At 40.1% G+C, this 13,133-nt stretch overlaps 1 protein-coding gene across 3 annotated transcripts in view; it reads left to right on the top strand.

The window, feature by feature from the left end:
• The window catches only part of TRAPPC9 (trafficking protein particle complex subunit 9), a 441,472-nt gene that overhangs the window by 286,287 nt on the left and 142,052 nt on the right, over nucleotides 1–13,133 (top strand). The gene's annotated exons all lie outside the window — the stretch shown is intronic.

Here is a 13,133-nt window from a genome sequence, read left to right as displayed (position 1 = left end):
AGTAGAAATGTCTTAATTGGGACATTCAAGGAATAAAACAAAATTAACTGCTTCCTTTCCAAATATTTGAAAGGTGCATGTGTTTTCTGACTGAAGTGATTTATGTGAGAAGAAATTTCATTTAATGTCAAGTCTTTAGGCAGTTATCTCAGCTGAGAGCAGAATCCCATTCTTGCACACCTGTACTATGAACTCACTTGTTATTCCCTGCATTTATTAGTCTGTTTTGACTGATCCCTGTGGAATTAGGCTTTTGCTTATCTCTTTCACTCTCACTGTGTTTTAACCTATCAGGTAACCAACCCCAAATATAAAAATAGTGGGGGAGGACTCAAATGTCATTTAAAGATCTATCAGTTTTACAAAAATTTGAAGAAAAGGACCCCAAATGCAATTGAACTTGGGAAGAATCTGAAGAATTTGTCTGGTTGGTATGGATGTGGTACTTAGGGACATGATTTAGTGGTGGACCTGGAATTGCTAGGCTGATGTTTGGACTCAGTGATCTTAGAGGTCTTTTCCAACCTTAATGATTTTGTGTTTGGCAGCAACTGTTTGTAGGTCCAAATTAACCCCAGTGCTTAACTGCTTTTGCTTAGTGAAGGTGACCTTGTGATGGAGAGGATGGAGGGCCAGAGCACACACATCCTTTGGCATTTCTCCTGTTTGCTCTGGTGGGTTTTAGCAGCTTAGACAGGTTATTTTGTGTCTTAGGGAAAGCTCTGAACAGAAGAGCAGCTGTCTGATGTGGACACTTGAAGTGCATCAAGGACTCCTGCAAAAGGCCCTGGCTATGCTTTGCTTTCCACTCAAACTCCTGGTTTTAAAGCTGGCTCACTCTGCTGCTTCTTTACTAGAAGATATTTTTGTTTATACTGCTCAACACAAGAACTGGTTTTTGTTGTGAGTAAATGGTAAAAACAAAATTATTCCCTTAGGATTGATCAGCAGTATCCGATAGTGAAGCATCTCTCTGAAGTGTGTCTAAGTATCTTCTAGACCTCCCTAAAAACTGAACAAAACCCACATTCTAAAACCTACTTTAAAACTCGGGTACATGCCAAGAGCTGTTTTCCTTGCTTCTGTCCTTCAGTGCAGGCTGAATTAGTTGGATTTGTTTTTTGGTTCTCCTTTGTGCAGTAAAGGATTGTGCACTCGAGTTTGTTGGGGAAAGGGGGTCTCATCCTTTACATACCAGTACAAAGTGATTGATGAGGCTCCAAAGACATTAGAAAGGCAGTTTATTAGCATAAAGGTGAGATGAACAAATGATTTGTTGTGATGGACATCGAGTACAGAATAACAAGAGAGATCTGTATTTTTTTCCAAAACAGCTATGTTTTATTCTTTACTAAATGTTACTCTTAAAAATAAAAAAAAAAAAACAAAACCCAAAACTCATCAGTTGTTCTGAATTGTGGTAAATAATTCAAGCTTTTGCTGAGATGACAGTAAGCTTTGCATGGCTGGTAGTGTACATTAATTTCTTGGCTGGTGTAATGAGGCATAGAGTTGTCATGCAGGGTCACTCTGGGCATAGGAAATGGTGCCAGTCGGAAGTGATAACTTGCATTCTGTCCTGCCCAGGTGGAATCACAAAGATTTGGCTGTACCAGCCCAGGCTGTAGCCAAGAGCTCATCACGCATGCAGGGACTTGAAAGATCAGATGGTGCCTTATGCGAATGGCAGGGGAGCAGAGATTAGTCAGGAGCAGATACAGTTCATATGTCAGCGTGTTTTATGTTTCCATTCCTTATTCTTGACTTCACTATTCAAATCCATTGATATCTATCATGCCATCTGATTTCCTCAGCTTACTTGGCTGCGTTTTAGCCATCACTGGTATTGCAGTCCTTTCACTGCTGTGCTCCTGACACAAGCTGAGGCTGCATCATTTAGCATGATCCTGTCTTTTGCTTTGTTCAGTGAAATGACGACAGTAGGATGATGTATGTGGTGCTAAATATATCCTCAGGGTTTAAAAATGGCATTTGGTTGGACATATGGGGCAGTGCTGTACGACATCAAAAGTCATGCTTAAAAAGATCACGCTTCTTCATAAGAATCATGCATTTCTGGCAGTTCTCAAGGTGTGTTACAGACCCAGTTATTTTTGTCACTGATGTGAATTTCACAACCTGCTTCCTTGGGACCTGACCTGAACTGTCATATGTGCTAAAACAATGTTCAAGCCTTTATATCAAATACTGGAGGATGTTAATTTAATCAACAAGAGGTCTTTTTAATTTTAAAAGCAAGTCAGAATATATACTTCATACCTGTTCAAAAACCTGGTCTTCTGTTAATTGACAGACCATAAACACAGGCTCTGATTTTTAGAATTACTTTGGGTTTTTTGTCTGATTGGCCATAATGACTTTGAGCTGTCATTGAAAGGCTTCTTTGCTGGAATCAGTGAGTTAGTGAGATTCAGTGCAATATGCTTTGGGATAGTAGAATTTTTCCATTACTCGGTTATCATAAAAAATGGAAGGATTTATTCTTGGCACTTTTCATAGTGGAATGGAAAGAATAACTGTTATTTCAGAGGCATCCTGCATTATTGATGGCTAATAAAAAATAGCTATTTTGAATTTAGAAATAAATTCAAAAGGCAAAAAACCTCCTGAAAATCCATTTGCCAGTAGAATCTAGACTTAGGCTTTTGAGAAGATGCTTCATGTTTCTTCTCATGGGCTGCACACAGCTGGCACCTGGCTGTTCACCTGTTCAATTGCTTTTGAAACACATTCATGAGCTTTTTATCAATGTCATTTTAGTATGTGCTTGTGAGTGAATTGCTTATTGACTGGTGTATGAGAACACTAAAGGCAGTGTAGAGGTGCAGAGTCAATCCTCACACACTTGCTCAGCCATGCTGGGACACGACAGATTGGCAGCACGTGCAAAGTTATTTGGAAATACTGTTTTGGCTTCTGTCTGAGCTACTGGGCAATGAAAAGGGATGGGAAAAAAAAAGAACTTTTTTGGAGGTGGCAGCCCAGAATGCTTCATCCCATAGGGCTTAGAAGAAAGCATGTTATCCATGGGGAAATAATGTGGCACAGTGGAATGGCAAGGTCACTGAGCTGAAGGCCAGCACTCGCATGGTCCTAGCTGGGGAAGACAAAGATGCAGTTAAAGTAAGGAAAGGAGGAAAAAATGGCATTCATTCTCAAGAAAAGCCTTGCTTTGCAGCCTGGTTTCCTTTGCAACAACAGGAATCAGTTACTGCAGAGCTTTGGGGCAGGTATTCTGGTGAGTTGTTTTAGTGTGGCTCATATGATGAGTTTACCTCAGGAAGCAGCAATTGCAGGAATGAGTGGCAAGTAGAAATAAGCTGTTCTGAGCCTGGCAACACTCACTACCCTGCCTGAACCTACATTTGAGAGCTCCAAAGTTCAGCAGTGAAAAGGCATCTGGTGACTACAAGGTGAGTGAGATCTAGTGAGTCATACTGATTTGTTTTTACTCAAGAGATATTTCCTCAAAAAAGATGCCTATGCTAACCTGATTGTCCTAAACAGGAGGAAGTTTCTCGTGTTTCTCTGTCCTTCCCCTTCTCCTGTGATTGTACTCACATTCTTAGTATTTGTATAAGGATTTTGCCCATTTTAAATTTCTGCTTCTTGAAGGAAAAGTGGTTTTGCTATCATGCATGGGGGATTTTTAATTCCTGTGCAGAAAGCAGGTCAAAATTTTAATTTAGTTGTTTTGTCCTTTATTCACATAGAAGGAGAAGAGTGCAAACACAGTCAGGTTTACTCATATCCCAACAACAGACTGAAACTGTAGTCTGGTGATGAATTTAGAAATCATTTAGTCAAACTTTTTCCTGATGGATTTTCCTGTGATTTGTTATGCTCAGGAGCTGGGGGAAGAGAAAGGAGAAAAGCTTTAGCATATAGACTAAACTGAATTTGTGGGTGCCTAAAAATGGGAAAAAAGTTCTCTGTCAGCCTTTTTGTGGGAAGTTGAAGAAGCCCCAGGCATGTTGAGCAAGCTGTTGAGATTACGTAGTAATGAATAATACATGTGTACCAGTGGAGAGATCACACTGCTGATTATTTAAGTGAATATTTTTGTGGCCAAGCTACTTGTGAAATATGCAGAGGATTTATTATCAGCAGAAGTGATGAAGAGAAGATTGGACAAAGCTGTTGAATGATGGGAGCAGGAGTGCTTTGTTACAGGAGTGGTTAACCACACCAGTTGCATGATTTTTTGGAAGACTGGTCACGTGTGTTCGAAAGCAAAATTGTTATCATGAGCCACAGTGTAGAGGTTCTTCAACATACCTGGCTTGGGGGATCTTACCTGGAAGGTAATGCAGAGCATCACAGCCATTTTCATTGTCTTTCCCTTTTTTTCTTGAGTAATTGTTACTTATTTGTCCCAAAGATGTAACAGTGGGAGAAGTGTGGTGCTCCTGATAAAGATTTTTTATGCTGGGGGCAGTGGGAGAGGCAGATTCCCACATTTTAGGAGTATCCAAGAAAGGCATAACCAGTTCTTTACCCTGTGACTGTTTCTTCAGGTAGGCTGACACTTCCATTGCACTCAGAGACAAATTAGGATTGTGGCTTTCACTGAAACAAAACTGCTTCCCTGCTGTTTGAAAGGATTTTGCTCTCAGTCAGGGGTAGGATGTAAATATGCACCTGTCACCTCCACACGTCCCCCCTCCTGAGCTCAGAGCCCCCTCTGGAGCTTCCCTGGGTCTGTGGGGTCCATGCAGCAGCAGCAGCTCATCAGCCCAGTTGTACTTCACACTTCCCATCCAGGTGTGGGACTCCAGCCAGTCTGAAATTAGATGATGAGAGGAAATGCTCTGATGTGGGTCTGTTTATAGTTGCCTTCAAGTATTACATCAAACAACAGCACTGTGCTGGCTCTTCTATTTTTCACTTGTCTGAACTTTTTAAAAAAATTAAATGTGGACAGTGAGATGGTCATAAAAACCAATTATTTTAAGAGGTTGAGGGTATGATTTTATTGTAGTTTACTTGCTGTATCTCTTTTTGACGCACCTAACTCTTAGAGAAAAGGCAGAAAATGCATTTAAGGTTCCTTATTTAAGAATTTTACTGTAGTGTGCATTAATGACAGAAGCTGTGGGTACAATAGCTGGGTGTCTGAATTTCACTTCTTCTTCACAGCAGAGCAAGCATCCCCCAAATCCAGTTCAAGGAGAGTAACCTCAGCTTCTTTCACACTTGCATTTTGACTTGGGCCTTTGTTTTTATGTTAAGGTGCTCTTGTGTGTTATTTCACCCAGTGTTATTTCAGCTACTGTAGTGCCCAGGCATTGGATGCAGAATGTGAAAGACATTGGGGAATTCAGGTTGTTGGAGAGAATTGTGGCAGTGTCCTTCAGCTGCTCATAAATTGCTCTTAATTGACCCTCTTGGCATTCTTTGTACCCTTCTGCTACCGTGTGAACTGAAGTAATTGCAGTGAACATCCTCTGTGTTAGACTGTACCAAACACTCCACACACGGGTTCCAGCTCATCATTTGATCAGGTAACAAGAGCTCTGGCTTCACTTCCAAAACTGTGTGACTCTCACCTCTCAAATCAAGTTCCACATTCTCTGCTTTCCTTTAATTTTTTCAGCTTTTAAGCAAATTGCCTTCCTTTTTCCTCTTGTGACCTCTAATATATTTTGTGGCACTTTTAGCTCACATTTAAGATCATGTAGATTCCTGATCAGAACTGTTTTGTTTAAATTCATATTAAAAGGATGATTTTCCTTTCCTGAACTTCTGTTGACCATACTGTAACTCCATGAAAATCCTGTACCAAACCTTATTTGCTTGCACCTCACTTTAGTTTGTGTGCCTCAATTTAGTTTGTGTGTCTTGGCCCTCAGCTTTTGTGTTTCAGTTCTGCTTTTTCTTCCAGGAGCTTCAGAGGTTTTGAAGCTCATTTATAAATTTGCTTCATCCTTAAAGTGTTTGCACCAGACATTGTCACATTCCAGTGGAAGAAGACTTAATCTTGTAGTTTTTTTTTTTAGTTACATGGGGATGTTACCCCTGGCAATTCATTCTAAAACTGCATTGTGATTTTCCCCAAACTCTTTACAAGTATAACACAAAATTCTTTCTAAAATTGCATCCTGAAAATGTGACAGGGATCAGGAGCTGGAAGTTCAGTTCTTGACAAAGATGTGGTGCTTTGGCACTCGTTGTCTCTGTTCATCACTGCATATTATTCATAGCAAAATAAATGCCACATTGGTTTGCCCTGGTTCTGACCATCTCTGGCTTCTTCAAGTTCCCTTCCTCTTCTGTACAAGCAATGCACAAATGAGCACGGTTTATAAATAGAATGAAGATAATTGGTGGGACTAGGGGAAGAGTTTTCAGCATTCTCACAGCTTGGATCACTGGTGACAACTAGATTTAAGTTCAAGAAAAATAATTTTAACAAGAATCTTTGCAATTTCTTCCCATTGCTGCCTGTCCCAGGAAATGTCTTTTTACTTCAGAGCTTTCATGTGCTCATCTGTTGTCTTGCTTTTGGGCGAATTAATGGAATTTACCCTGTAGTTTCATTGAGCAGATATATTGCTTTTCTGTTTTTTTTTTAAGTTATGTGAAAGATTTGAGGAAGAAAAAAGCTGTGCAGCCTTTTTGGGAGCAGAGATTGTTAGAAACACAAGTACTCCTAGAATTATGTCTTAATAATAGTTTATTTTAAAGAACATGTCAATTGTAATGGAACCAAGACACGACTAGATATTGATGCTTGCATATTATTTAGAGTAGCAAGTTTGTGGTCTATTTCTTTTTGGTTTTTTTTTTGGAGTCTTCTAACAGTATAGTCATAAGTAGAAGATAGTTTTCAGAAATATGAAATATACCATAGAGACATGGAGACACCACAATTAGCTTGATGTGTGAAAGACTTAAATGTGGCTGACCAAAAAGGATGGGTTTAAATCAGCCTGGTGATAAGATTTAGGCATCAACATGGGACAGAAGGTATTTTTGGGAACAACAATAATAGATCCTGAGCATCTGTTTTGTTAATTCCCTCTATGGTTATACTGATTGCTTTGTCCTCCTGACTTTCAATATTACATTGTTTAGAGCAGCCTTTTTTATGGGCCTGGAAGAAGTTTTTTCTCTGGGTATTTATAAAGTGTTCATATAATTCCAGCTTCCACTGAGCTGCAGACACTTTGGTGACCCCATGGTGGTCTCCCATTCAGAGAGAGGTGCTGCCAGCCTGGGCCAGGTCAGATGTCACTTGTCCATCAGGGGGCTTTGTCTCCTCAGAAGTTCCTGCACATTTACCTCCATCCTTCCGATCACCCATCCCCGACCCTCTAGAAGAGCTGTTGGATGATCTGTTCTTCAGCTGCTGACACTGATTGCTGAGTTTAACCCCAGCCTGTGTGAGGCCAGCTGCACCCTCTGAGTGTGATTATTTCACCTCCCAGGACACACAGTTTGTGCCGGGCACCGAGTAATAAACATCAATTGCCTCACTGCCAAGATTGGAGCAGAAGAATTCATACAGCTGAGAGAGAACCAGATCATTTGAAATGACAAGCCATGCCCTATGCTGTAAAAATACCTGAGAAAATAAATCCAAAGTTTATCCTTGCAAAAGACTGACTCCCACCTCATTAGAAAGTCTGATTCATTGGGTACTGCCATGCAGCAGCCAATGGCTACTACAGGAACATGAAGCAAATTCAGCTCTTTTTCATCCAAAACTCTGTGTTCTTTTGTTCTGCTTTTGCTGTCTAGCCCACTTTATCTCTCTCTGTGTAATCATTCAGACTAAATCTTCTGAGAAAAATTTCTTCATCCCTACAATAAGTCCTGGATGACAGGAGTCAGTTGACAGTTTTGGAGTTTGCATAACAGAAAAAAGGGTTATATAGAATAATAAAATCATAGAAAATCTCAAGTTGGAAGGGATCTATAGGGATCATAGAGTCCAAGTCCTGTGCCTTTAAGAGCTACCTAAAACTAAACCATATGGCTTGACTTAAAGCCTCATCCAGACTCTCCCTGAACTCTGCCAGGCTTGTGGCCACTTCCAGATACAGCTCCAGTCCTCAGCTGTAACAGTAAAGAGGGGAAGAAAGTGACCTCAGAGCCCTAAAAGCAGAGTGTGGTGGCTCCAAGAGGAGATGCAGAAACATTGTATATGGAATATCATGACAGTGGGTTATGGAGGCAGGTATTTTCACAGAGCAATATTTTCCAAGACAGTGGCCATCTGACAGCTGAGTTATGAGAATGCAGCTGGGTTTTGTCAGGGTAAAATGCTCCAGGTCTACTGGAAGATGTTCTTTTGTATGAGGTGAACTTTCCTTGTCTGTTGGCAGATTGCATTAATTTGCAGTTACCCTGGAAAGGAGGAAAATCTGTCTGTTCTTGCTGTGTAGCAAGTTCTCAGCATCCTGTTGATGTGGGAGAAGTCAACTTTGGAATCTGTTCAGTGTTGCCTGCTCTCCCTCCCTGGTTATCCAGGGGCTGACTGGGATGCTTGTAAGGTCATAGCTGCAGTCTTGTGAAAGCTTGCTACAAGTTGTGGTTAGAGAAATCAATTTTCTGTAGCAATAGGTAGCAAAGTGAAATACCTCTTCCAAAAGCCCTCTGTCATCTGTAATCATCCTGCTCGTCTGTGTCTGGGTTTTGCTATGCTGGAAGTAGGAGGCAGCACTTGAGTTTTTAATTTTGTGCTATCAGAAGAGTGCAGTCTGAACTGACGTGTCCGAAATAAAAAGTTATGATGAACTTGCAGCCACTGGACAGATACTGAGCAGAAGCAATTGTTAGCATTTCCAGATTATTTTATATTTATCATCTGAATAAACTAAATCCAGGATGAAGGATTACAGCAAACGTTTCAGATGGAACACTACAACAGGCCCTTTTTGAAGAGATAAAGAAACTGTATTTCTGATAAGGTTTGCATGCAGAATCCTATAATCTTCATTCCATTGCAAACAAAAACTCAGTTTATAAAGAAAAAAGCCAATGTAAAGAACATTCCCATATGTCAGAAAACTGAGAGAGCAAAACATTTTCATAACCATTCATAGTCATAATGTGTTCAAAGAACTCTATGTACATTTGTAAATTGTCTTGAAGCTGGAGAAAATTAATCTGTGCAGCTCCTGACTGTGCCTGACGCATTGGACAGACGTCAGGGTTTTCCACTGACTTCATCTCTCCCTGGCTGAACCCTTGATGTTTTCATTTCCTTTAAAGTAAACTGTATGTCTGAATTTCCCAACTTTCTAATACTCGGAGTTTATTTGGTGTATCACTGCAGAGTTTAAAATTACAGAAATTTCCAAAATGTGCCTTCAGGCCTTACTTTGTCTTAGCTTTTATTTGCAGGCATGTAGCACATTGTGGTGCATCCTGATGGTATTATAAAGTTGGACTTTGAGCAAACACTAAGCTTTTATTTGTAAACATCTCATTTTAACAGCAACAGTCAGAGTCAAAAAATTTGAGTACCACTTGAACTTTTGCTGGAACATTATGAAAAATGGATGAGACTAGAGAAAATAATAGGTATTGACAATTACCTCTTTGTCAGATTTTCCCCAGAAAATCTCCTTACTTTGCATGCTTTTCAAGGGAAGAATATTTTTTTCCTTGTCCTTAGCCCATATCATTTAATCTTGGTTTGTTGTGTACCGGCTCATAGAATTTCAGTTATAGTTCAATAGCTTTTGTCTAGAGCTCATTATCTGTAATTGAATGTATGCACCAAGCTGAATATGTTTATTTGTAACTTGATAATTAAGCTGCTGCAGATGCTGATTCTGGGAGGAGAGGAGACAGGCAGCCTCTTATCCCAAAATGCTGCTCTGGCTTGGGATGGGAGAACCAGGATGTGTTCGAAGGTAATCAAAATTCAACCCCCAGCAAGTGCAACCACTGTTCATATCTCCCAGGGGGTTACGTATTTTTTTATTAATTTTCTTGTCTCCAAAGTAAGTGAACACTGAAGAGAAGGGGCTTCATTGTTCTTTTTGTAGATTATGCTGGCCCAAGTGTCACTGAAGACCAGTGTCCTTAGGTTGTTTAAGATTGATGCTGCCCAGTTCTGGTCTGCAGCTTCCTCACGAGGGGAAGAGGAGGGGCAGGCCCTGATCTCTGTGGTGATCAGTGACCCAAGGGAATGGCTGGAGCTGTGTCAGGGGAGGTTTAGGTTGAGTGTTAGAAAAAGGTTCTTCATCCAGAGAGGGGTTGGGCACACTGGAACAGCTCCCCAGGGCAGTGGTCACAGCCCCAAGCCTGACAGAGCTCAAGGAGTGTTTGGAAAATGCTCTTGGTCACATGGTGGGAACGTTGGGGTGTCCTGTGCAGGACCAGGAGTTGGACTTGATGGTCCTTGTGGATTTCTTCCAACTCAGGATATTCTGTGGTTTTATGTTTCTGTGAATTTTTACCATTGCAGCTCCTGATTTTAATCTACCTCGCAGGTTAAGGAGTGCTGATTTCACAAGTTCTTAGGCAAAAAGGGCAGGATATGTGGGGTCACATTGCCATTGTGCTGATATTGAACTACGTGAAGCTTCTATTTTAAAAAGAGAGAGGAAGAAAGTTTAGTGGGAATGTATTGCTTTTTGGTAGTTCATGGTGATGAAAATGAGAGCACACTGACGTCTGGTAGCCATGGTTGCTAACATTTCAGGAAGCACAAAAGCAGGGATGAAAGTAAAAGTCTTTTTTTTTTTTCCTTTTTTTTTTCTTTCCCAGTTCCTCTGAGGTTTTTTTGAATAAATCAGACATATAGTGCCACCTTAATTTTTACTAAATATATCTTAGTTTGCTAATGCTTTCTGGGAGCAGACCTGAGATGGCATTGTAGAACATAACTGCTTTGTTTTTGCTCTACTTACCCTTATGCATTTTTTAAAGTTGAGCATGTTGGGTTGAGTTTTTATTTTCTGTCAAGTGTGAGAGCTGCTGCTACATTAAGACCCATTAATCATGTTTTTTAAAAATAAATGCAGATCCTGAGAGGAAAATCACTACATTCACTGATTGACTTTCTGGGTAACAAAATAGAGAAAATTGCCTTGGGAAGAGCTAGCGTGCTGCAAGGTCCTGATCACTGGCCATGTTCTTGTGAGATAATAAAAGGCACATTTAATGTCTGTGCCTAAGTTGTCCTTCTGAGGCCAGTAGGACCAGAGGTTCTATGAACCTGAAGACAAAAATGCTGTATCTCCTCAGAGCAGTGCATGAGAGATGAGCCCTTCTGCTGCTGAGTTTAAAGGCATCCTTACACACAGTGTGCAGAATAATCTGAACACACACAGAAAAATCCAAGGAAGAAATTTTTATTGCTTTATACTACAAATAAAATAAAATAAAATACTACAAGCAATATTATATTAAATACTTGGTTTGCCAAGTATTCAGTCTTAGGAGTATCCTTGCACATAGTAAAACATAGCAGGGATGAGTATTTTAAGATGGGAACGTGATCACTGAAATCTGACTGCCAGGTTTGCCAGGCTGTGCTGGAATTGTTGATTTGGGAGCCTGCAGCTGTTTATTTTTAGCTAAAATGGGCCCTGATACATTGGCATAGAAGGTGCTGAACACTGCTGAACACTGCACCTGTGTGCAGGACTTCTCAAAGAAAGTTCTGGTTTCAGGCTGAGCTCCTACCAGACTTCTCCTTGGCTGGGTAAAAACTGGTTTTGGATCTGGACTGTCATTGTCCATGAGTTTATTTCACAGGAATTAAAAAATGCAACATGTCAGAAAGGAGCAGAAGTTGTGACAGTGAGCAATGGTTGTAGAGCACATCTCAGAAACTGGAAGGATTTTTCCTAATGGGGTGTGCGTGTATAAATATGCCCATGAACAAAGTTGCACCACATTTTGTACCCTAAGGCAGGGTTTATTACCTTGCTTTTGTTTATTTCCTGCTTGGCTCTGGGCAGCTGGACGTGCTGGGTGCACTCAGAGCTGTGAGAAGTTTTATGCACACCTTTGTCACCTCCTGGGTGCTGTAGCTGTCTGTGATGATGGCCTTGGGCCTCCAGGTTTTGATGACAGGACTGCTTTCTGCCCATTTTCTTTAATAACTGTTGTTTGGGGTTGTTATCTTTGTGTTTTTGAGCTCAGGGATGATTGTTTTGAATGTTGCCAGCTTTTCTTGGTATTTATTTTAGTTTTTGAGAAAAAGATGTAGCCAAAAGTCATTCTGAGTTAGAGCATCTTTATGGATAAAAAATGCAAAGGACAATTGTGTATGAGGCTGCAGATGGATTTGAGGCTGAATTTCTTCATTAGAGACTAAAACAATAGGCATTAATGTTGTTACATTTATAATCCCTTAGAACTTGTGTTATATTTTGAAATAAAGTGGAATATAAGGAAGACATAAATAGCTGCCTTTAAATTCACTTTCTCTCCTCAAAGCTATGTCACTTGAGTCTCTGCCTGGCACTGTGTTTGAAAGACCATTAAAATCATCCACTTGATATGCTACTGTGAAAACCTTTTTAATTCTGAAAGGCTGTGTTAATGCAGAGACGTGAGTTTAATATATAAAATGATTAAAACTTCTGAAATTGTGGAATCTTTGAATGCAGCAGAATTTTACCAGGAGTGACCATTGCACCATGCTGCTATAAATTATTCAAGTACCTAGAGGAAGATGTTTTCTCCACAGGGATTTACCACCCTCAGTTCATCCTGTAAAGTCATTGCTTCCTTTCCATAGAATAATTTCAGTTCCAAAGATGACAGTTTCTGGAGGTCATCTCACCCACCCTCTGCCTGTACAAATTCACCAGTCTTAATAAATATATATTTGTGTATAACAAAAGTATTGTGCCATTTAAAATAATATGGATAAGAAATCTCTTGCTTTCTCACATCTGCATTTCCTCAGTGCAAATCTTTCATAGAACTTCTCAGTGAAATACTTTTCAACAAGTAGCTCTGCATATGTTGTGTCTTTCTTCTGTGGTTTTTATGTTGTCCATATTTTAAAATAGTTTTGAATGTTACATCTCTCTTCATTTCAGCTTAACCTAAAAGTCTATGGTGTTGCTGTTTATTATTCTTTTGTGTTTGAAAGTGGGCAAAATTTAGGATTTATTTGTGGGTGGGAGGGAGTTAGG

Source organism: Pyrgilauda ruficollis, unplaced genomic scaffold, assembly GCF_017590135.1.
Source record: "Pyrgilauda ruficollis isolate IOZ18807 unplaced genomic scaffold, ASM1759013v1 scaffold48, whole genome shotgun sequence".
Lineage (NCBI taxonomy): Eukaryota > Metazoa > Chordata > Aves > Passeriformes > Passeridae > Pyrgilauda > Pyrgilauda ruficollis.
This window is presented reverse-complemented; position numbering and strand designations above follow the sequence as displayed.